Source organism: Salvelinus namaycush, chromosome 34 (assembly GCF_016432855.1).
Source record: "Salvelinus namaycush isolate Seneca chromosome 34, SaNama_1.0, whole genome shotgun sequence".
In the NCBI taxonomy this organism is placed as follows: domain Eukaryota; kingdom Metazoa; phylum Chordata; class Actinopteri; order Salmoniformes; family Salmonidae; genus Salvelinus; species Salvelinus namaycush.
The window spans coordinates 39,009,189-39,034,393 of record NC_052340.1 but is presented as its reverse complement, the minus strand read 5'-3'; the positions used below and the strand labels follow the sequence as shown (position 1 = coordinate 39,034,393).

Below are 25,205 nucleotides of genomic sequence, written 5' to 3'. Positions count from 1 at the left end.
CCTGCCAATCACAACGAGACAGACACGCAGAGTCCCCAATCACAGACAGGAACAGACACAAACAGGAAGAGATACAGACTAATCAATCAAAGAATGAGACAGTAATGCTGTCGGCAATGATAACGAGCCAAAAATAACAGTCATTTATTAAATTAAATCTTTCGTTTGTTAGACAGCTTTGACAATCCTCTCAGTACCATTGACATTGTCCTATCAGAGTAATATAATGGATGTCTAATAAACTACAGGCATGGTAAGTTACAGAGGCACTGGTGGGAGAAATTCACCTCTTTAAATAACCCCCCCCCCCCCCCCCGTAACTCACTTGTCTTGTAGTGTGAGGGCGTAGCAGGGCCAGCACCCCCTCAGTAACTCACTGGTCTGGTTGTGTGAGGGCGTAGAAGGGCGTAGCAGGGCCAGCACCCCCTCAGTAACTCACTGGTCTGGTTGTGTGAGGGCGTAGAAGGGCGTAGCAGGGCCAGCACCCCCTCAGTAACTCACTGGTCTGGTTGTGTGAGGGCGTAGAAGGGCGTAGCAGGGCCAGCACCCCCTCAGTAACTCACTGGTCTGGTTGTGTGAGGGCGTAGCAGGGCGTAGCAGGGCCAGCACCCCCTCAGTAACTCACTGGTCTGGTTGTGTGAGGGCGTAGAAGGGCGTAGCAGGGCCAGCTCTCCTTGTACTCTGTACTTGTATACACACACACGGACACACACACACAGTTCAGCCCAAAGTCTAAAGTCACCGGATTAGAAAGTGCTAATCTTCCCCATTCATTTTTACTTGAGGCTAGTGGATCTATCCTAGTGTGTACAGTAGGATCTCACCTAATAATCTCCAACACATCCTACAGTAGGAACTCACCTAATCATCTCCAACACATCCTACAGTAGGAACTCTTGCACTGGGAAGGTCATCCCCGGGATGTGGATCATAGAACAATTATCTGGAGACATGGAGAGAGGGAGAGAGACATGGAGAAAGGGAGAGAGAGAGAGAGAGAGGGAGGAAGAAAGGGAGAGAGAGAGGGAGGGAGAGAGACATGGAGAAAGAGAGAGAGAGAGATAGGGAGCAAGAGCGAGAGGGAGGGAGACATGGAGAAAGAGAGGGAGGGAAAGAGAGATGGAGAAAGAGCGAGGGAAAGAGACATGGAGAAAGAGCGAGAGGGAGGGGGGAGAGATGGAGAAAGAGCGAGAGGGAAAGAGACATGGAGAAAGAGAGAGAGGGAGGGAGGGAGAGAGACATGGAGAACGAGAGAGAGGTAGAGAGACAGGGAGAAAGAGGGAGGGAGACATGGAGAAAGAGCGAGAGGGAGGGAAACATGGAGAAAGAGCGAGAGGGAGGGAGACATGGAGAAAGAGAGAGAGGGAGGGAGGGAGGGAGACATGGAGAAAGAGCGAGAGGGAGGGAGACATGAGGAAATAGAGAGAGAGATAGAAAGACAGGGAGAAAGAGAGAGAGGGAAAGAGACATGGAGAAAGAGAGAGAGGGAGGGAGACAGGGAGAAAGAGCGAGAGGGAGGGAGACATGAGGAAATAGAGAGAGAGATAGAAAGACAGGGAGAAAGAGAGAGAGGGAAAGAGACATGGAGAAAGAGAGAGAGGGAGGGAGACAGGGAGAAAGAGAGAGAGGGAGGGAGACATGGAGAAAGAGAGAGAGGGAGGGAGACATGGAGAAAGAGAGAGAGGGAGGGAGGGAGAGAGACATGGAGAAAGAGAGAGGGAGGGAGACATGGAGAAAGAGCGAGAGGGAGGGAGACATGGAGAAAGAGCGAGAGGGAGGGAGGGAGGGAGACATGGAGAAAAAGTGAGAGGGAGGGAAAGAGAGATGGAGAAAGAGCGAGAGGGAAATAGACATGGAAAAAGAGCGAGAGGGAGGGAGGGAGAGAGACATGGAGAAAGAGAGAGAGGTAGAGAGACAGGGAGAAAGAGAGAGAGGGAGGGAGGGAGAGAGACATGGAGAAAGAGCGAGAGGGAGGGAGGGAGACATGGAGAAAAAGCGAGAGGGAGGGAAAGAGAGATGGAGAAAGAGCGAGAGGGAAATAGACATGGAGAAAGAGCGAGAGGGAGGGAGGGAGAGAGACATGGAGAAAGAGAGAGAGGTAGAGAGACAGGGAGAAATAGAGAGAGGGAGGGAGGGAGGGAGGGAGGGAGGGAGGGAGGGAGGGAGGGAGGGAGAGAGAGAGAGAGACATGGAGAAAGAGCGAGAGGGAGGGAGACATGGAGAAAGAGAGAGAGGGAGGGAGACATGGAGAAAGAGAGAGAGGGAGGGAGACATGGAGAAAGAGAGAGAGGGAGGGAGACATGGAGAAACAGCGAGAGGGAAAGAGACATGGAGAAAGAGCGAGAGGGAGGGAGACATGGAGAAAGAGCGAGAGGGAGAGAGACATGGAGAAAGAGCGAGAGGGAGGGAAAGAGACATGGAGAAAGAGAGAGAGGGAAGGAGACATGGAGAAAGAGAGAGAGGGAGGGAGGAATATACTGATTTTATTAAAATGTTCATTCCCAATTTCCATTTTTCATTTTCAAACTCCATTGCACATTTTGCTATGACCAAACACACACTGAATCCACGCTGTGTTATTGCGTACCAAAGTTGAGAGTGGAACTCATGCGGCTGACCTTGAGGTCCGGTCAGACTCGGAGCACGTCCTTAATAGTTCTTAGGGCTGCAATCATGAGCTCCCTCTCATGTGAACGCGCATGGTCAGATGGTAGACCTGACTCATTCCTCTCTCCTTCGGCCCCACCTCACAGTAGAAGCATCAGACAAGGTTCTACAGACTGTTGACATCTAATGGAAGCCGTAGGAAGTGCAAACTGACCCATATCCCACTGTGTATTCGATAGGCGATGAGTTGAAAATCGACCAACCTCAGATTTTCCACTTCCTGTTTGGATTTCTTCTCAGGTTTTTGCCTGCCATATGAGTTCTGTTATACTCACAGACATCATTCAAACAGTTTTAGAAACTTAAGAGTGTTTTCTATCCAATACTAATCATAATAATATGCATATATTAGCAACTGGGACTGAGGAGCAGGCAGTTTACTCTGGGCACCTCTGGGCACCTTTCATCCAAGCTACTCAATACTGCCCCTGCAGCCACAAGAAGTTAACGATGATGAGCAGAACGTCAGAGGGAAGGTTCCTTTCATGAACCAGGTGGCTGATGGTGGACAGCAGACTGACAGAGAGAGAGAGAGAGAGAGAGAGAGAGATTTAGAAGGAGACAATGATAGGAGAGGAGGATGAGGATGATGAAGAGGAAAGATAGGATAGAAAGACACTCACGGGCAGGAGCGGAGCCACTGTAGAATAATACCCGCTGTACAATACAGCACCGATCCCTGTTTCCGTGGTAACCGACTGAAAGGGGAGGGAGAAAAAATGTAATACTCAATTGAATATAAACACTTATTAATACGTGTTATTACTGCGTAGATACTCACTTATTAATACGTGTTATTACAGCCTATATACGCACTTATTAATACAGGTTATTACAGCCTATATACGCACTTATTAATACAGGTTATTACAGCCTATATACGCACTTATTAATACAGGTTATTACAGCCTATATACGCACTTATTAATACAGGTTATTACAGCTTATATACGCACTTATTAATACAGGTTATTACAGCCTATATACGCACTTATTAATACAGGTTATTACAGCCTATATACGCACTTATTAATACAGGTTATTACAGCCTATATACGCATTTATTAATACAGGTTATTACAGCTTATATACTCACTTATTAATACAGGTTATTACAGCTTATATACTCACTTAATAATACAGGTTATTACAGCTTATATACTCACTTAATTATACAGGTTATTACAGCTTATATACTCACTTAATTATACAGGTTATTACAGCTTATATACTCGCTTATTAATACAGGTTATTACAGCTTATATACTCACTTGTTAATACAGGTTATTACAGCTCATATACTCACTTATTAATACAGGTTATTACAGCTTATATACTCACTTAATTATACAGGTTATTACAGCTTATATACTCACTTAATAATACAGGTTATTACAGCTTATATACTCACTTAATTATACAGGTTATTACAGCTTATATACTCACTTAATTATACAGGTTATTACAGCTTATATACTCGCTTATTAATACAGGTTATTACAGCTTATATACTCACTTGTTAATACAGGTTATTACAGCTCATATACTCACTTATTAATACAGGTTATTACAGCTTATATACTCACTTTCTCTAATATACTGTAAGCCATTTAATTAGGGCACAGAAAAGGAGGGAGATGTTGGGGAGTGGGAGAAAACTCATAGAGGCCTAAGCAGGGTCTGACAATTAACCACGGCCCGCTGGCCCCGGGACCAGTAAAAACATGTGACTGAAGATAACTTTTCTGCTCAATTTTTGCATTCCTGTTCAACATTTACATGTTGTGTCACAGTCTACCATTGAAAAGCACTGAAGACTACAAATGGAAAAAGTCATGCTATTTTGTATTTGAGTAATATGATTGGTCATTCTTTCAAGCAGTACATGAGTTGATAACGTCACACAGTACCCGAGAGCTGTCCCGAGCAAAAAATAAGTACATGAGTTGATAACTTCACACAGAGCGAGAGCTGTCCCGAGCAACAAATTTGCGCTCATCAATCTACCTTATTTATTTTAGGGAAAGTGAATTACAAACATAAACCTTCAACAGTGAACATACTAGCAATATGCTGGCTACTGTTGATAGTCTGCACAAAGAAAGCTACAAAAAGACACCTAGCATTCGTCTTAGACCTGGCTAAAGTAGGAAAGTGTTCTCTTTTGGAATATTTTGTCTTGGCTAGCCTACTTTAGCCAGGTCCATATCTCTTTTGGAATATTTTGTCTTGACTAGTCTACTTTAGCCAGGTCCATATCTCTTTTGGAATATTTTGTCTTGGCTAGCCTACTTTAGCCAGGTCCATATCTCTTTTGGAATATTTTGTCTTGACTAGTCTACTTTAGCCAGGTCCATATCTCTTTTGGAATATTTTGTCTTGGCTAGCCTACTTTAGTCAGGTCCATATCTCTTTTGGAATATTTTGTCTTGGCAAGCCTACTTTAGCCAGGTCCATATCTCTTTTGGAATATTTTGTCTTGGCTAGCCTACTATAGCCAGGTCCATATCTCTTTTGGAATGTTTTGTCTTGGCTAGCCTACTTTAGCCAGGTCCATATCTCTTTAGGAATATTTTGTCTTGGCAAGCCTACTTTAGCCAGGTCCATATCTCTTTAGGAATATTTTGTCTTGGCAAGCCTACTTTAGCCAGGTCCATATCTCTTTAGGAATATTTTGTCTTGGCTAGCCTACTTTAGCCAGGTCCATATCTCTTTAGGAATATTTTGTCTTAGCTAGCCTACTTTAGCCAGGTCCATATCTCTTTAGGAATATTTTGTCTTGGCTAGCCTACTTTAGCCAGGTCCATATCTCTTTAGGAATATTTTGTCTTGGCAAGCCTACTTTAGCCAGGTCCATATCTCTTTAGGAATATTTTGTCTTGGCTAGCCTACTTTAGCCAGGTCCATATCTCTTTAGGAATATTTTGTCTTGGCAAGCCTACTTTAGCCAGGTCCATATCTCTTTTAGAACTTCTGTCTAAAAAAAGAAAAGGGGCAGCGTCCTATTTTTAGATGTCAAAAAAAAATCTTTTCAAAATGACATTGGCCTGCTTTAGAAGCAATAATTACTACAATGCAGTTCTAAAGAACAAGAAAAATCTAATTTTTGACTGTACTGCCCCTTTAATACATATCATAATAACTAATGTAGCCTATAAATATCTGAATATAAATTCTGTTCGGGCCTGTACATTTTTGGCCAACTAGCTCGACAAAGTTAACTTTGGACGTTGGGCCTAGGCTACACAAAACAAGCAGCAAGTGTATTTCTCTATCAAATATTTGATATCTTCCTTCACCAACACATTTGAGAATGTGGACTAAGCTTCTGGCTGCCACACACACACACACACACACACACACACACACACCACACCACACCACACCACACCACACCACACCACACCACACCACACCACACACACACACACACACCACACCACACCACACCACACCACACCACACCACACCACACCACACCACACACACACACACAGAGTCTGCATGAAGTATTGATCACATTAACCTCTCTCTGAGCCACTGGACACATGATTACACCAGTCTGTCATCTCTCCTCCACGATTATTCTATTTCCTCTGTCTGTCTATTCTGGAGTCTCTCTCTACACATGTTTAGTCATTTATCAGACATTTTTATCCAAAGAGATTTCCAGTAATATATCCATTTTAAGATAGCTAGGTGAGACAAGCACATTACAGCCATAGAAGTACGTTTCACTATCTACTGCCGTCCTCTTTTCTCTGTCACAGATCTCCTCTGTTTCTCTCTGATCTTCTCGCACTTCCCAGATTCCCCCTCCATCTGTCCTCTTCATCCCTCTCTCCTTTTGGCCTCTGATCCCTCCAGCTTAGGAGGACTATACAGGACTCATATCTGTGGAAAAATCAGGACAGCAGCTTAACCATCCATACCCGTGTCTGTAGCCCATACCCCTGTCTGTCTGTACTCCATACCCCTGTCTGTCTGTACTCCATACCCATGTCTGTCTGTACTCCATACCCCTGTCTGTCTGTACTCCATACCCCTGTCTGTCTGTACCGCATACCCCTGTCTGTCTGCACTCCATACCCCTGTCTGTCTGCACTCCATACCCCTGTCTGTCTGTACCCCATACCCCTGCCGGTACTCCATACCCCTGTCTGTCTGTACTCCATACCCCTGTCTGTCTGTACTCCATACCCCTGTCTGTCTGTACTCCATACCCCTGTCTGTCTGTACTCCATACCCCTGTCTGTCTGTACTCCATACCCCTGTCTGTCTGTACTCTATACCCCTGTCTGTCTGTACTCCATACCCCTGTCTGTCTGTACTCCATACCCCTGGCTGTCTGTACTCCATCCCCCTGGCTGTCTGTACTCCATACCCCTGTCTGTCTGTACTCCATACCCCTGTCTGTCTGTACTCCATACCCCTGTCTGTCTGTACTCCATACCCCTGGCTGTCTGTACTCCATACCCCTGTCTGGCTGTACTCCATACCCCTGTCTGTCTGTACTCCATACCCCTGTCTGTCTGTACTCCATACCCCTGTCTGTCTGTACTCCATACCCCTGGCTGTCTGTACTCCATCCCCCTGGCTGTCTGTACTCCATACCCCTGTCTGTCTGTACTCCATACCCCTGTCTGTCTGTACTCCATACCCCTGTCTGTCTGTACTCCATACCCCTGTCTGTCTGTACTCCATACCCCTGTCTGTCGGTACTCCATACCCCGGTCTGTCTGTACTCCATCCCCCTGTCTGTCTGTACTCCATACCCCTGTATGTCTGTACTCCATCCCCCTGTCTGTCTGTACTCCATACCCTGTCTGTCTGTACTCCATACCCCTGTCTGTCTGTACTCCATACCCCTGTCTGTCTGTACTCCATCCCCCTGTCTGTCTGTACTCCATACCCTGTCTGTCTGTACTCCATACCCCTGTCTGTCTGTACTCCATACCCCTGGCTGTCTGTACTCCATACCCCTGTCTGTCTGTACTCCATACCCCTGTCTGTCTGTACTCCATACCCCTGTCTGTACTCCATCCCCCTGTCTGTCTGTACTCCATACCCTGTCTGTCTGTACTCCATACCCCTGTCTGTCTGTACTCCATACCCCTGGCTGTCTGTACTCCATACCCGTGTCTGTCTGTACCCCATACCCCTGCCTGTACTCCATCCCCCTGTCTGTCTGTACTCCATACCCCTGTCTCTCTGTACTCCATACCCCTGTATGTCTGTACTCCATACCCCTGTATGTCTGTACTCCATACTCCTGTCTGCACTCCATACCCCTGTCTGTCTGTACTCCATACCCCTGTCTGTCTGTACCCCATACCCCTGCCGGTACTCCATACCCCTGTCTGTCTGCACTCCATACCCCTGTCTGTCTGTACTCCATACCCCTGTCTGTCTGTACCCCATACCCCTGCCTGTACTCCATACCCCTGTCTGTCTGTACTCTCCCACAGACACTACCAATGCTTCTAGTCCTTCAGCTAAAACACATTACCACCCACACACACCGCCTCCAACACACACACCGCAACCAACATACACACACACACACACACACACACCGCCTCCAACACACACACCGCAACCAACATACACACACACACACCGCCTCCAACACACACACACATACCGCCTCCATCACAAACACACACACCGCAACCAACATACACACACACACACCGCCTCCAACACACACACACACCGCAACCAACATACAAACACACACACCGCAACCAACACACACACACACACACCGCCTCCAACACACACACTGCAGCCAACACACACACATAAACTGCTTCCCACACACACATGACCTTGCTGGGATTAGTTGTATTGCTCCGTCCGCCCCCAACATCAGACTTGAACAGAAACACAGAACAGACGGAGCTAAAAGCCATTAGACTGCTGAACAATTCATCAAACGTCCACCCAGACTATTCACATTGACGCCCCCCCATTTGATTTTACACTGCTGCTACTCGCTGTTTATTATCTATGCATAGTCACCTTACCCCTATCTACATGTACAAAGGACCTCGACTAACCTGTACCCCCGCACATTGACTCTGTACTGGTACCACCTGTATATAGCCTCGTTATTGTTATTTTATATTTTACTTTAATTTATTTCGTACATTTATTCTTGACTCTATTTTTTTTTAAAACTGCGTTGTTGGTTAACCCTCTATGCCCGTACCTCTATGCCCGTACCTCTATGCCCGTACCTCTATGCCCGTACCTCTATGCCCGTACCTCTATGCCCGTACCTCTATGCCCGTACCTCTATACCCGTACCTCTATGCCCGTACCTCTATACCCGTACCTCTATGCCCGTACCTCTATGCCCGTACCTCTATGCCCGTACCTCTATACCCGTACCTCTATGCCCGTACCTCTATGCCCGTACCTCTATGCCCGTACCTCTATACCCGTACCTCTATGCCCGTACCTCTATGCCCGTACCTCTATACCCGTACCTCTATGCCCGTACCTCTATGCCCGTACCTCTATGCCCGTACCTCTATACCCGTACCTCTATACCCGTACCTCTATGCCCGTACCTCTATACCCGTACCTCTATGCCCGTACCTCTATACCCGTACCTCTATGCCCGTACCTCTATGCCCGTACCTTTATGCCCGTACCTCTATGCCCGTACCTCTATGCCCGTACCTCAATGCCCGTACCTCTATACCCGTACCTCTATGCCCGTACCTCTATACCCGTACCTCTATGCCCGTACCTCTATACCCGTACCTCTATGCCCGTACCTCTATACCCGTACCTCTATGCCCGTACCTTTATGCCCTTACCTCTATGCCCGTACCTCTATGCCCGTACCTCTATGCCCGTACCTCTATACCCGTACCTCTATGCCCGTACCTCTATGCCCGTACCTCTATGCCCGTACCTCTATGCCCGTACCTCTATGCCCGTACCTCTATGCCCGTACCTCTATGCCCGTACCTTTATGCCCGTACCTCTATGCCCGTACCTCTATGCCCGTACCTCTATGCCCGTACCTCTATGCCCGTACCTCTATACCCGTACCTTTATGCCCGTACCTCTATGCCCGTACCTCTATACCCGTACCTCTATGCCCGTACCTCTATGCCCGTACCTCTATGCCCGTACCTTTATGCCCGTACCTCTATGCCCGTACCTTTATGCCCGTACCTTTATGCCCGTACCTCTATGCCCGTACCTCTATGCCCGTACCTCTATACCCGTACCTCTATGCCCGTACCTCTATGCCCGTACCTTTATGCCCGTACCTCTATGCCCGTACCTCTATGCCCGTACCTCTATGCCCGTACCTCTATGCCCGTACCTCTATGCCCGTACCTTTATGCCCGTACCTCTATGCCCGTACCTTTATGCCCGTACCTCTATGCCCGTACCTTTATGCCCGTACCTTTATGCCCGTACCTCTATGCCCGTACCTTTATGCCCGTACCTTTATGCCCGTACCTCTATGCCCGTACCTTTATGCCCGTACCTCTATGCCCGTACCTCTATGCCCGTACCTTTATGCCCGTACCTTTATGCCCGTACCTCTATGCCCGTACCTTTATGCCCGTACCTCTATGCCCGTACCTCTATGCCCATACCTTTATGCCCGTACCTTTATGCCCGTACCTTTATGCCCGTACCTCTATGCCCGTACCTCTATGCCCGTACCTCTATGCCCGTACCTTTATGCCCGTACCTCTATGCCCGTACCTTTATGCCCGTACCTCTATGCCCGTACCTCTATGCCCGTACCTCTATGCCCGTACCTCTATGCCCGTACCTTTATGCCCGTACCTCTATGCCCGTACCTCTATGCCCATACCTCTATGCCCGTACCTCTATGCCCGTACCTCTATGCCCGTACCTCTATACCCGTACCTCTATGCCCGTACCTCTATGCCCGTACCTCTATGCCCGTACCTCTATGCCCGTACCTCTATGCCCGTACCTCTATGCCCGTACCTCTATGCCCGTACCTCTATGCCCGTACCTCTATGCCCCTACCTCTATACCCGTACCTCTATGCCCGTACCTCTATGCCCGTACCTCTATGCCCGTACCTCTATACCCGTACCTCTATGCCCGTACCTCTATGCCCGTACCTCTATACCCGTACCTCTATGCCCGTACCTCTATGCCCGTACCTCTATACCCGTACCTCTATGCCCGTACCTCTATGCCCGTACCTCTATACCCGTACCTCTATGCCCGTACCTCTATGCCCGTACCTCTATGCCCGTACCTCTATGCCCGTACCTCTATGCCCGTACCTCTATGCCCGTACCTCTATGCCCGTACCTCTATGCCCGTACCTCTATGCCCGTACCTCTATGCCCGTACCTCTATGCCCGTACCTCTATGCCCGTACCTCTATGCCCGTACCTCTATACCCGTACCTCTATGCCCGTACCTCTATGCCCGTACCTCTATACCCGTACCTCTATGCCCGTACCTCTATGCCCGTACCTCTATACCCGTACCTCTATGCCCGTACCTCTATGCCCGTACCTCTATGCCCGTACCTCTATGCCCGTACCTCTATGCCCGTACCTCTATGCCCGTACCTCTATGCCCGTACCTCTATGCCCGTACCTCTATGCCCGTACCTCTATGCCCGTACCTCTATGCCCGTACCTCTATGCCCGTACCTCTATGCCCGTACCTCTATGCCCGTACCTCTATGCCCGTACCTCTATGCCCGTACCTCTATGCCCGTACCTCTATACCCGTACCTCTATGCCCGTACCTCTATGCCCGTACCTCTATGCCCGTACCTCTATACCCGTACCTCTATGCCCGTACCTCTATACCCGTACCTCTATGCCCGTACCTCTATGCCCGTACCTCTATACCCGTACCTCTATACCCGTACCTCTATGCCCGTACCTCTATGCCCGTACCTCTATGCCCGTACCTCTATACCCGTACCTCTATGCCCGTACCTCTATGCCCGTACCTCTATGCCCGTACCTCTATACCCGTACCTCTATGCCCGTACCTCTATACCCGTACCTCTATGCCCGTACCTCTATGCCCGTACCTCTATGCCCGTACCTCTATGCCCGTACCTCTATGCCCGTACCTTTATGCCCGTACCTCTATGCCCGTACCTCTATGCCCGTACCTCTATACCCGTACCTCTATGCCCGTACCTCTATGCCCGTACCTCTATGCCCGTACCTCTATGCCCGTACCTCTATACCCGTACCTCTATGCCCGTACCTCTATACCCGTACCTCTATGCCCGTACCTCTATGCCCGTACCTCTATGCCCGTACCTCTATGCCCGTACCTCTATACCCGTACCTCTATGCCCGTACCTCTATGCCCGTACCTCTATGCCCGTACCTCTATGCCCGTACCTCTATACCCGTACCTCTATGCCCGTACCTCTATGCCCGTACCTCTATACCCGTACCTCTATACCCGTACCTCTATGCCCGTACCTCTATGCCCGTACCTCTATGCCCGTACCTCTATACCCGTACCTCTATGCCCGTACCTCTATGCCCGTACCTCTATACCCGTACCTCTATGCCCGTACCTCTATACCCGTACCTCTATGCCCGTACCTCTATACCCGTACCTCTATGCCCGTACCTCTATGCCCGTACCTCTATGCCCGTACCTCTATGCCCGTACCTCTATGCCCGTACCTCTATGCCCGTAACCGTGTTGAAAATGGAAGATTTTGTCCCTGACATGTGCCTAAATTAGAGCGCAGTGTCTGTACAGTAACGTGCTATAGATGAGGTCAGAGTTCACAGCTCTGTAGATGGCCTGTACTGGAACACTTCACACGACTAACAAGTGGGTCCCCATCCCTCCCACTAATTGGTCAACTTTTGTAAGTGTTTTATTGTCTGAGTGAGAGAAATGCTGTAAGTTAATTAAGAAGACTTTGAAAGATGAGACGTTGAGGATTATAATAAATACAGTCTGTGATTGTCATACAAGCAAGACAAATACCAGTCCAAATGTGCACTTCACATTTCCGTCTCATGTCTCAAAACTCAATGTCCTAGACAGTGGTCAACGTTAATGATCACTATGTTTGACGTACAGCTACAAGATAACGTGGTGTCATACCCCGGGGTTGATCTGAACACAAGGAGCCTGTGTTTCTCCAATTGGGAACTACATTAGCAGCGGAAACCCGCAACTGAAATCACTCAGGACTCCTTTCTATACGCAACAAAATGACCATCTGTTTCTCTGAATTGCCTAGAGAAGGCCTAACACTGTAAGATTGTGTTTTATAACTTAGCTATCATGTTGGCACTAGAACAAGCTTTCAAATGATGCCCACATGACCCAGATTTATAAATGGGGGGGTTTTTGGATTGCGTAAACAACAACAGTAATTGTGTGATGGCTGGGATGCAGGGCTGTGTGTTCCAAACAAAACAACTACAAGTGTGCTTGCTTTAGTTCCTCAACAACACAGCTGAGAGAGAGAGAGAGAGAGAGAGAGAGAGAGAGAGAGAGAGAGAGAGTAACATTAAGAAATGCTATAGATGGAAGGAATGCAGTTTGGAAACCTACCAAAAAACAATTAGGCACCTATAGAACACCCTATAGAACACCTTATAGAACACCCTATAGAACACCCTATAGAGCACCTTATAGTTGAAGACTCTTCTTTGAGTCATAAAAAGTGCATTGAAATTGGGAAGGAGTTTGACCACTTGGAGACTCCTATTACTCAAAACCTTCTTATATTGCACCTGCCTCACCTTTTCCAGGATTTTTCTAATTATGTTACTGAATGTATCCAGAGTATTTTCAGATTTCAACAAATGTGTCATACCCCTGTCTGTCTAGCCTACTTTAGCCAGGTCCATATCTCTTTTGGAATATTTTGTCTTGGCTAGCCTACTATAGCCAGGTCCATATCTCTTTTGGAATGTTTTGTCTTGGCTAGCCTACTATACCCCTGTCTGTCTGTACTCCATACCCATGTCTGTCTGTACTCCATACCCCTGGCTGTCTGTACTCCATCCCCCTGGCTGTCTGTACTCCATCCCCCTGGCTGTCTGCACTCCATACCCCTGTCTGTCTGTACTCCATACCCCTGTCTGTCTGTACTCCATACCCCTGTCTGTCTGTACTCCATACCCCTGTCTGTCTGTACTCCATACCCCTGGCTGTCTGTACTCCATCCCCCTGGCTGTCTGTACTCCATCCCCCTGGCTGTCTGTACTCCATACCCCTGTCTGTCTGTACTCCATACCCCTGTCTGGCTGTACTCCATACCCCTGTCTGTCTGTACTCCATACCCCTGTCTGTCTGTACTCCATACCCCTGGCTGTCTGTACTCCATCCCCCTGGCTGTCTGTACTCCATACCCCTGTCTGTCTGTACTCCATACCCCTGTCTGTCTGTACTCCATACCCCTGTCTGTCTGTACTCCATACCCCTGGCTGTCTGTACTCCATACCCCTGTCTGTCTGTACTCCATACCCCTGTCTGTCTGTACTCCATACCCCTGTCTGTCTGTACTCCATACCCCTGTCTGTCTGTACTCCATACCCCTGTCTGTCTGTACTCCATACCCCTGTCTGTCTGTACTCCATACCCCGGGCTGTCTGTACTCCATACCCCTGGCTGTCTGTACTCCATACCCCTGGCTGTCTGTACTCCATCCCCCTGGCTGTCTGTACTCCATACCCCTGTCTGTCTGTACTCCATACCCCTGTCTGTCTGTACTCCATACCCCTGTCTGTCTGTACTCCATACCCCTGTCTGTCTGTACTCCATACCCCTGTCTGTACTCCATACCCCTGGCTGTCTGTACTCCATCCCCCTGGCTGTCTGTACTCCATACCCCTGTCTGTCTGTACTCCATACCCCTGTCTGTCTGTACTCCATACCCCTGTCTGTCTGTACTCCATACCCCTGGCTGTCTGTACTCCATACCCCTGTCTGTCTGTACTCCATACCCCTGTCTGTCTGTACTCCATACCCCTGTCTGTCTGTACTCCATACCCCTGTCTGTCTGTACTCCATACCCCTGTCTGTCTGTACTCCATACCCCTGGCTGTCTGTACTCCATCCCCCTGTCTGTCTGTACTCCATACCCCTGTCTGTCTGTACTCCATACCCCTGTCTGTCTGTACTCCATACCCCTGTCTGTCTGTACTCCATACCCCTGTCTGTCTGTACTCCATACCCCTGTCTGTCGGTACTCCATACCCCGGTCTGTCGGTACTCCATCCCCCTGTCTGTCTGTACTCCATACCCCTGTATGTCTGTACTCCATCCCCCTGTCTGTCTGTACTCCATACCCCTGTCTGTCTGTACTCCATACCCCTGTCTGTCTGTACTCCATCCCCTGTCTGTCTGTACTCCATACCCCTGTCTGTCTGTACTCCATACCCCTGGCTGTCTGTACTCCATACCCCTGTCTGTCTGTACTCCATACCCCTGTCTGTCTGTACTCCGTACCCCTGTCTGTCTGTACTCCGTACCCCTGTCTGTCTGTACTCCGTACCCATGTCTGTTTGTACTCCATACCCATGTCTGTCTGTACTCCATACCCATGGCTGTCTGTACTCCGTACCCATGTCTGTCTGTACTCCATACCCATGTCTGTCTGTACCCCATACCCATGTCTGTCTGTACTCCATACCCCTGCCTGTCTGTACTCCATACCCCTGCCTGTCTGTACTCCATACCTGTGTCTGTCTGTACTCCATCCCCCTGTCTATCTGTACTCCATCCCCATGTCTGTCTGTACTCCATACCCCTGCCTGTCTGTACTCCATACCCATGTCTGTCTGTACTCCATACCCGTGTCTGTCTGTATCCCGTACCCCTGTCTGTCTGTACTCCATCCCCCTGGCTGTCTGTACTCCATACCCCTTCTGTCTGTACTTCGTACCCCTGTCTGTCTGTACTTCGTACCCCTGTCTGTCTGTACCCCGTACCCCTGTCTGTCTGTACTCCGTACCCCTGTCTGTCTGTACTCCATACCCCTGTCTGTCTGTACCGCATACCCCTGTCTGTCTGCACTCCATACCCCTGTCTGTCTGCACTCCATACCCCTGTCTGTCTGTACCCCATACCCCTGCCGGTACTCCATACCCCTGTCTGTCTGTACTCCATACCCCTGTCTGTCTGTACTCCATACCCCTGTCTGTCTGTACCCCATACCCCTGTCTGTCTGTACCCCATACCCCTGCCTGTACTTCATACCCCTGTCTGTCTGTACTCCATACCCCTGTCTGTCTGTACTCCATACCCCTGTCTGTCTGTACCCCATACCCCTGCCGGTACTCCATACCCCTGTCTGTCTGTACTCCATACCCCTGTCTGTCTGTACTCCATACCCCTGTCTGTCTGTACCCCATACCCCTGCCTGTACTCCATACCCCTGTCTGTCTGTACTCTCCCACAGACACTACCAATGCTTCTAGTCCTTCAGCTAAAACACATTACCACCCACACACACCGCCTCAACACACACACCGCAACCAACATACACACACACAACACACCACACAAACCGCTCCAACACACACACCGCAACCAACATACACACACACACACACACCGCCTCCAACACACACACACATACCGCCTCCATCACAAACACACACACCGCAACCAACATACACACACACACACCGCCTCCAACACACACACACACCGCAACCAACATACAAACACACACACCGCAACCACACACACACACACACACCGTCCAACACACACACTGCAGCCAACACACACACATAAACTGCTTCCCACACACACATGACCTTGCTGGGATTAGTTGTATTGCTCCGTCCGCCCCCAACAAGACTTGAACAGAAACACAGAACAGACGGAGCTAAAAGCCATTAGACTGCTGAACAATTAATCAAACGTCCACCAGACTTTCACATTGACGCCCCCCCATTTGATTTTACACTGCTGCTAATCGCTGTTTATTATCTATGCATAGTCACTCCTACCCCTATCTACATGTACAAAGGACCTCGACTAACCTGTACCCCCGCCACATTGACCTGTACTGGTACCACCTGTATATAGCCTCGTTATTGTTATTTTATATTTTACTTTAATTATTTCGTAAATTTATTCTTGACTCTATTTTTTTTAAAACTGCGTTGTTGGTTAACCTCTATGCCCGTACCTCTATGCCGTACTCTATGCCCGTACCTCTATGCCGTACCTCTATGCCCGTACCCCCCCCCTATGCCGTACTCTATGCCCGTACCTCTAGCCCGTACCTCTATACCCGTACCTCTATCCCGTACCCTCATACCCGTACCCTATATACACGTACCTCTTACCCGTACCTCTATGCCCGTACCTCTATGCCCGTCCCTCTATGCCCGTACCTCTATGCCCGTACACTCTATTGCCCGTACCTCTATACCCGTACCTCTATGCCGTACCTCTATACCGTCTCTATACCCGTACCTCTATGCCCGTACCTCTATGCCCTACTCTATGCCCGTACTCTATGCCGTACCTCTATGCACGTACCTCTATGCCCGTACCTCTATGCCCGTACCTCTATGCCCGTCCCTCTATGGCCGTACCTCTATGCCCGTACCTCTATGCCCGTACCTCTATGCCCGTACCTCTAGGCCCGTACCTCTATGCCCGTACCTCTATGCCCGTACCTCTATCCCGTATTTATGCCCGTACCTCTATGCCCGTACCTCTATGCCCGCTACCTCTATGCCCGTACCTCTATGCCCGTACCTCTATGCCCGTACCTCTATGCCCTTACCTCTATGCCCGTACCTCTATGCCCGTACCTCTATGCCCGTACCTCTATGCCCGTACCTTTATGCCCGTACCTTTATGCCCGTACCTCTATGCCGTACCTTTATGCCCGTACCCTATAGCCCGTACCTCTATGCCGTACCTTATGCCCGTAACTCTATGCCCGTCACCTCTATGCCCGTACCTCTATGCCCGTAACTCTATGCCCGTACCTCTATGCCGTACCTTTATGCCCGTACCTCTATGCCCGTACCTCTATGCCCGTACCTCTATACCCGTACCTCTATGCCCGTACCTCTATGCCCGTCCTCTATGCCCGTACCTCTATGCCCGTACCTCAGCCGTACCTCATGCCGTACCTTACCACCTCTATCGTACCTTTATGCCGTACTCTATGCCCGTACTCTATGCCTACCTCTATGCCCGTACCTCTATGCCCGTACCTCTATGCCCGTACCTCTATGCCCGTACCCTATGCCGTACCTATGCCCGTACCTCTATACCCGTACCTCTATGCCGTACCTCTATGCCCGTACCTCTATCCCGTACCTCTCCGTACCTCTATGCCCGTACCTCATACCCGTACCTTTATGCCCGTACCTCTATGCCCGTACCTTATGCCCGTACCTTTATGCCCGTACCTCTATGCCCTACCTTTATGCCCGTACCTCTATGCGTACCTTTATGCCCGTACTCTATGCCCGTACCTCTATGCCCGTACCTTTATGCCCGTACCTCTATGCCCGTACCTCTATGCCGTACCTCTATGCCCGTACCTCTATGCCCTTACTCTATGCCGTACCTCTATGCCCGTACCTATCCGTACCTCTATCCCGTACCTCTATGCCCGTACCTCTATGCCCGTACCTTTATGCCCGTACCTCTATGCCGTACCTTATGCCCGTACCTCTATGCCCTACCTTTATGCCCGTACCTCTATGCTACCTTTATGCCCTACTTATGCCCTACCTCTATGCCCGTACCTATCGTACCTTATGCCCGTACCTATGCCCGACCTTTATGCCCGTACCTCTATGCCCGTACCTCTATGCCCGTACCTCTATGCCCGTACCTTTATGCCCGTACCTTTATGCCCGTACCTCTATGCCGTACCTTTATGCCCGTACCTCTATGCCCGTACCTCTATGCCCGTACCTTTATGCCCGTACCTTTATGCCCGTGTTTTATAACTTAGTTTATAACTTAGTTTGTCATGTTGGCACTAGAACAAGCTTTCAAATGAATGAGAGAGAGAGAGAAAGAGAAAGAGAGAAAGAGAGAGAGAGAGAGAGAGAGAGAGAGAGAGAGAGAGAGAGAGAGAGAGAGAGGATTTGGCTGGACTGCCTACATATCGATCTACATGGCAAGAGAGAGAGAGAGAACACCTTATAGTTGAAGACTCTTCTTTGAGTCATAAAAAGTGCATTGAAATTGTGGTGTTTGACCACTTGGAGACTCCTATTACTCAAAACCTTCTTATATTGCACCTGCCTCACCTTTTCCAGGATGTTTCTAATTATGTTACTGAATGTATCCAGAGTATTTTCAGATTTCAACAAATGTGTCAAAAAGTATAGTTAATAAAATCAACAGTGTAATGTTTGGATTCATTGTCGGTTGGTCTTTGGTCTAATACATTTCCCTAAATCTCTAAATTGTTTCAATTACTACCATGCTTTTCATATTTCTTCCGTAAGAAACATTTCAATGTAGCCCTACCCATATAGGTGTAACGGCTTTCGTCTTCCTCCTCGTCTGAGGAGGAGAAGTTAGAAGGATCGGAGGACCAATGTGCAGCGTGGTAATTGTTCATCTTTTTTAATAAAAGTGAACACTCAAAATACAAAAAACAACAAATGTGAAAAACCGAAACAGTTCTGTCTGGTGCAGACACACGAAGACTGAAGACAACCACCCACAAAACCCAACACAAAACAGGCTACCTAAATATGGTTCCCAATCAGAGACAACACAAAACACCTGCCTCTGATTGAGAACCATATCAGGCCAAACACAGAAATAGGAAAACATAGAAATACAAAACATAGACTGCCCACCCCAACTCACGCCCTGACCATACTAAATAAAGACAAAAACAACGGAAATAAAGGTCAGAACGTGACAATAGGCCAAACCACACCAGTAAAAAGGGTTAAAGAGAGGTTCCACTCCAAACAGAAAACTCCCCTCTGCAGGCGGATCTGATAAACACACGAGTACCTGTTCCCCTACACTCTCAGCCCACCCACTCCACGACCTAAAACACACATTCAGAGGACAGAGTAACACACCTGGGACCCACATCAGAAAGGGCAATACACACACAAACATACCCATCACTGGAACAGGTGCAATACACAAACAAACACACTTTTTTGCTAATTCATAAAAAATGTAAAACTGAAATATCACATTTACATAAGTATTCAGACTCTTTACTCAGTACTTTGTTGAAGCACCTTTGGCAGCGATTACAGCCTCGAGTCTGCGTTGGTATGAGAGTACAAGCTTGGCACACCTGTATTTGGGGAGTTTCTCCCATTGTTCTCTATAGATCCTCTCTGTCACGGATTTATTTACTTCTGGTTTTTAGGCGTTTAACTCTGGTCTTTTTTGTCCTTTATTTCTTGGCCTAACGCTGCTAAATTAACACACACACACACACACACACACACACACACACACACACACACACACACACACACACACACACACACACACACACAAACAAAGTGGAGTCCTTAACAGACTGACTTTGTGCCAAGAGTACTGGAAGCTAATCCTCAATGAGGAGGTCTATAATTTACTGTACCTGCCGAACACAGAAGAAGAACACAAAACAACCTTTCTCTTTTAAAGGCCACTTGCTGCACTCACCCGTGTAAATGTAAGAAGAAGACCATTTCCTAGGGGACAAAGTGAACACTCCACAGTGTGTGACCTGGTGACTGAGCCGTGTAAATGTTAGAAGAAGACCATTTCCTAGGGGACAAAGTGAACACTCCACAGTGTGTGACCTGGTGACTGAGCCGTGTAAATGTTAGAAGAAGACCATTTCCTAGGGGACAAAGTGAACACTCCACAGTGTGTGACCTGGTGACTGAGCCGTGTAAATGTTAGAAGAAGACCATTTCCTAGGGGACAAAGTGAACACTCCACAGTGTGTGACCTGGTGACTGAGCCGTGTAAATGTTAGAAGAAGACCATTTCCTAGGGGACAAAGTGAACACTCCACAGTGTGTGACCTGGTGACTGAGCCGTGTAAATGTTAGAAGAAGACCATTTCCTAGGGGACAAAGTGAACACTCCACAGTGTGTGACCTGGTGACTGAGCCGTGTAAATGTTAGAAGAAGACCATTTCCTAGGGGACAAAGTGAACACTCCACAGTGTGTGACCTGGTGACTGAGCCGTGTAAATGTTAGAAGAAGACCATTTCCTAGGGGACAAAGTGAACACTCCACAGTGTGTGACCTGGTGACTGAGCCGTGTAAATGTTAGAAGAAGACCATTTCCTAGGGGACAAAGTGAACACTCCACAGTGTGTGACCTGGTGACTGAGCCGTGTAAATGTTAGAAGAAAACCATTTCCTAGGGGACAAAGTGACACTCCACAGTGTGTGACCTGGTGACTGAGCCGTGTAAATGTTAGAAGAAGACCATTTCCTAGGGGACAAAGTGAACACTCCACAGTGTGTGACCTGGTGACTGAGCCGTGTAAATGTTAGAAGAAGACATTTCCTAGGGGACAAAGTGAACACTCCACAGTGTGTGACCTGGTGACTGAGCCGTGTAATGTTAGAAGAAGACATTTCCTGGGGACAAAGTGAACACTCCACAGTGTGTGACCTGGTGACTGAGCCGTGTAAATGTTAGAAGAAGACCATTTCCTAGGGGACAAAGTCAACACTCCACAGTGTTTGACCTGGTGACTGAGCCGTGTAAATGTTAGAAGAAGACCATTTCCTAGGGACAAAGTGAACACTCCACAGTGTGTGACCTGGTGACTGAGCCGTGTAATGTTAGAAGAAGACCATTTCTAGGGGACAAGTGAACACTCCACAGTGTGTGACTGGTGACTGAGCCGTGTAAATGTTAGAAGAAACCATTTCCTAGGGGACAAAGTGAACACTCCACAGTGTGTGACCTGGTGACTGAGCCTGTAAATGTTAGAAGAAGACCATTTCCTAGGGACAAAGTGAACACTCCCAGTGTGTGACCTGGTGACTGAGCCGTGTAAATGTTAGAAGAAGACCATTTCCTAGGGGACAAAGTGAACACTCCACAGTGTGTGACCGGTGACTGAGCCGTGTAAATGTTAGAAAGACCATTTCCTAGGGACAAAGTGAACACTCCACAGTGTGTGACCTGGTGACTGAGCCGTGTAAATGTTAAAGAAGACCATTTCCTAGGGGACAAAGTCAACACTCCACAGTGTTGACCTGGTGACTGAGCCGTGTAAATGTTAGAGAAGACCATTTCCTAGGGGACAAAGTGAACACTCCACAGTGTGTGACCTGGTGACTGAGCCGTGTAAATGTTAGAAGAAGACCATTTCCTAGGGGACAAAGTCAACACTCCACAGTGTTTGACCTGGTGACTGAGCCGTGTAAATGTTAGAAGAAGACCATTTCCTAGGGGACAAAGTGAACACTCCACAGTGTGTGACCTGGTGACTGAGCCGTTTACGAAGATGAAGATCTACTCTGACAACTGAAATACTACGACACTGAACAAAAAAATATATAAACGCAACATGTAAAGTGATGGTCCCATGTGTCATGAGCTGAAATAAAAAGATCCACAGAAATGTTCCCATACGCACAAAAAGCTTATTTCTCTCTAAAATGTTGTGTACAGACTTGTTTATATACCAGTTAGTGAGCGTTTCTGCGGCATATCAAGAAGCTGCCAAGTGTGGCATATCAAGAAGCTGATTAAACAACATGATTATTACACAGGTGCACCTCGTCTACATGCTTGTCGTGTTCACCAGGGTCTTGACCTGACTGCAGTTCGGCGTCGTCACCGCTGGAGAAGTGTGCTCTTCACGGATGAATCCCGGTTTCAACTGTACCGGTCAGATGGCAGACAGCGTGTATGGCGTTGTGTGGGCGAGCGGTTTGCAGATGTTAACATTGTGAACAGAGTGACCCATGGTGGCAGTGGGGTTATGATATGGGCAGGCATAAGCTACGGACAACAAACACAATTGCATTTTATCGATGGCAATTTGAATGCAGAGATACTGTGACAAAATCCTGAGGCCCATTGTCGTGCCGTTCATCCGCCGCCATCACCTCATGTTTCAGCATGATAATACACAGCCCCATGTCACAAGGATCTGTACACAATTCCTGCAAGCTGAAAATGTCCCAGTTCTTCCATGGCCTGCATACTCACCAGACATGTCACCCATTGAGCATGTTTGGGATGCTCTGAATCGACGTGTAAGACAGCGCGTATCCAGGAACTTTGTTAAAGCCATTGAAGAGGAGTGGGACAACATTCCACAGGCCACAATCAACAGTCTGATCAACTCAATGCGAAGGAGATGTGTGAGGCAAATGGTAAATGGTGGTCACACCAGATACTGACTGGTTTTCTGATCCACTACTTTAAAAAAAAGAAGGTATCTGTGACAACAGATGCATATCCGTATTCCCAGTCATGTGAAATCCATAGATTAGGGCCTCATGAATTTATTTAAATTGACTGATTTCTTTATTTAAACTGTAACTCAGTAAAATCTTTGAAATTGTTGCACGTAGATTTATTTTTGTTCAGTGTAGTTCAGTTGCGTATTCAATAAAAGTACCTTTCTGATTGAAACGTTCACGGTGTCTCCGTCGACCACTCCAGGGGACATCTGTGATCGTGTCATCAAATCCTACGGAGGACATTTTAAAGGAAAATCTCCACCTAGAAACTTTTTTTCATTAGGGCATTGTCAACATAGTCCCAAAATGTTTTCAAGATATGCAACTTTTTAAAATCCATAAATCATCCCCATCTAATGCAAATCAAAAAAATAAACCGAAAGACTAAAATAAATGTTGATTTAAACAAGTGCCTTGTTTTTGATGCCTACGGTGTGCAGAACACAGTACACACGATCGTATGGCTTTTTCATAAGATCACTTAGCTGCAGGGGCCTTAATGACTCGTATTTGGATACATTGATCTGGAGCTGTTCGCAGTCACCGGGGCTTCATGTCCGAAGAGACTGTGATGTTCTTCACTACGTGTTCAGTCTCCCGCTGTTCCCACTAACACAGAGTTTTTAAATTGGACTGTGTTCAGATATCCATTAGCCTTTTGTTGAAAATCTGTTGAATAATAGGGAAGTGAGAGGCTGTTTTATTTACAGAGCAGAGAGCGAGATAATTACTGCCCTAAAGCATGGCAAAGAGAGAGTAAGAAAGGAGAGAGTTATATATATAGAGAGAGGGGGGGGGCTCTTGAGAGGTATACAGAAAGAGAGGGTGAGCTTTTAAGAGGGGTCAAAATTAAGGGAGAGAGTCGTGCATGTGAGACGTATGAGGTAACAAGGCAGATTGCCCTGTCATGAAATATGGATCATATTTTCAGCAAGAGCCCTTTTGAAATGTGCTTCCCTCTCCTCCTGCTTCTGTCACCTCCTGAAGGAGTCTCCTCCTGCTTCTGTCACCTCCTGAAGGAGTCTCCTCCTGCTTCTGTCTCCTCCTGCTTCTGTCACCTCCTGAAGGAGTCTCCTCCTGCTTCTGTTACCTCCTGAAGGAGTCTCCTCCTGCTTCTGTCACCTCCTGAAGGAGTCTCCTCCTGCTTCTGTCACCTTCTGCTTCTGTCTCCTCCTGCTTCTGTCTGCTCCTGCTTCTGTTACCTCCTGAAGGAGTCTCCTCCTGCTTCTGTCACCTCCTGAAGGAGTCTCCTCCTGCTTCTGTCTCCTCCTGCTTCTGTTACCTCCTGAAGGAGTCTCCTCCTGCTTCTGTCACCTCCTAAAGGAGTCTCCTCCTGCTTCTGTCACCTCCTGAAGGAGTCTCCTCCTGCTTCTGTCACCTCCTGAAGGAGTCTCCTCCTGCTTCTGTTACCTCCTGAAGGAGCCTCCTCCTGCTTCTGTCACCTCCTAAAGGAGTCTCCTCCTGCTTCTGTCACCTCCTGAAGGAGTCTCCTCCTGCTTCTGTCACCTCCTGAAGGAGTCTCCTACTGAAGGAGTCTCCTTCTGCTTCTGTTACCTCCTGAAGAAGTCTCCTCCTGCTTCTGTTACCTCCTGAAGGAGTCTCCTCCTGAAGGTGTCACAGTAATAATACAGGAGTTTGTGACTCTCCTCCTGCTGCTGTAATGTTTTACCATCCGTCAGTCCGTCTGCACCTCGTCCATCACTATGGAGGTGGTCCTCAACTCCTACTCTGTATGGTCCAGCGTTACACCCAGTCATCCAGCCAATGAATTAACAGGAATGACCGTCAGACTGCATTCAATCAAATAAATGACATCAGTTTCAGCTGAAATGAATGACAGGTGATCATTGTTGGGGTTATTCTGTTTTGACCATGATTCAGCCTTCTGTGTGTATTTAATGTCCCCAATCTCGTGAGGATGTTTCACTTCCTAGAAATCAAATCAAATCAAATTGTATTGGTCACACACACATGGTTAGCAGATGTTAATGCGAGTGTAGCGAAATGCTTGTGCTTCTAGTTCCCGACAGTGCAGTAATATCTAATAAGTAATCTAACAATTTCACAACAACTACCTAATACACACACAAGTGTAAAATAATGAATA

General features: G+C 47.9%; 1 pseudogene; it reads right to left on the bottom strand.

Annotated features, from left to right (window-relative positions):
- LOC120028524 overlaps positions 1 to 24,855 on the bottom strand; it is a 44,635-nt pseudogene extending 19,780 nt beyond the window's left edge.
- Between the last annotated feature and the right edge of the window lie 350 nt (positions 24,856 to 25,205).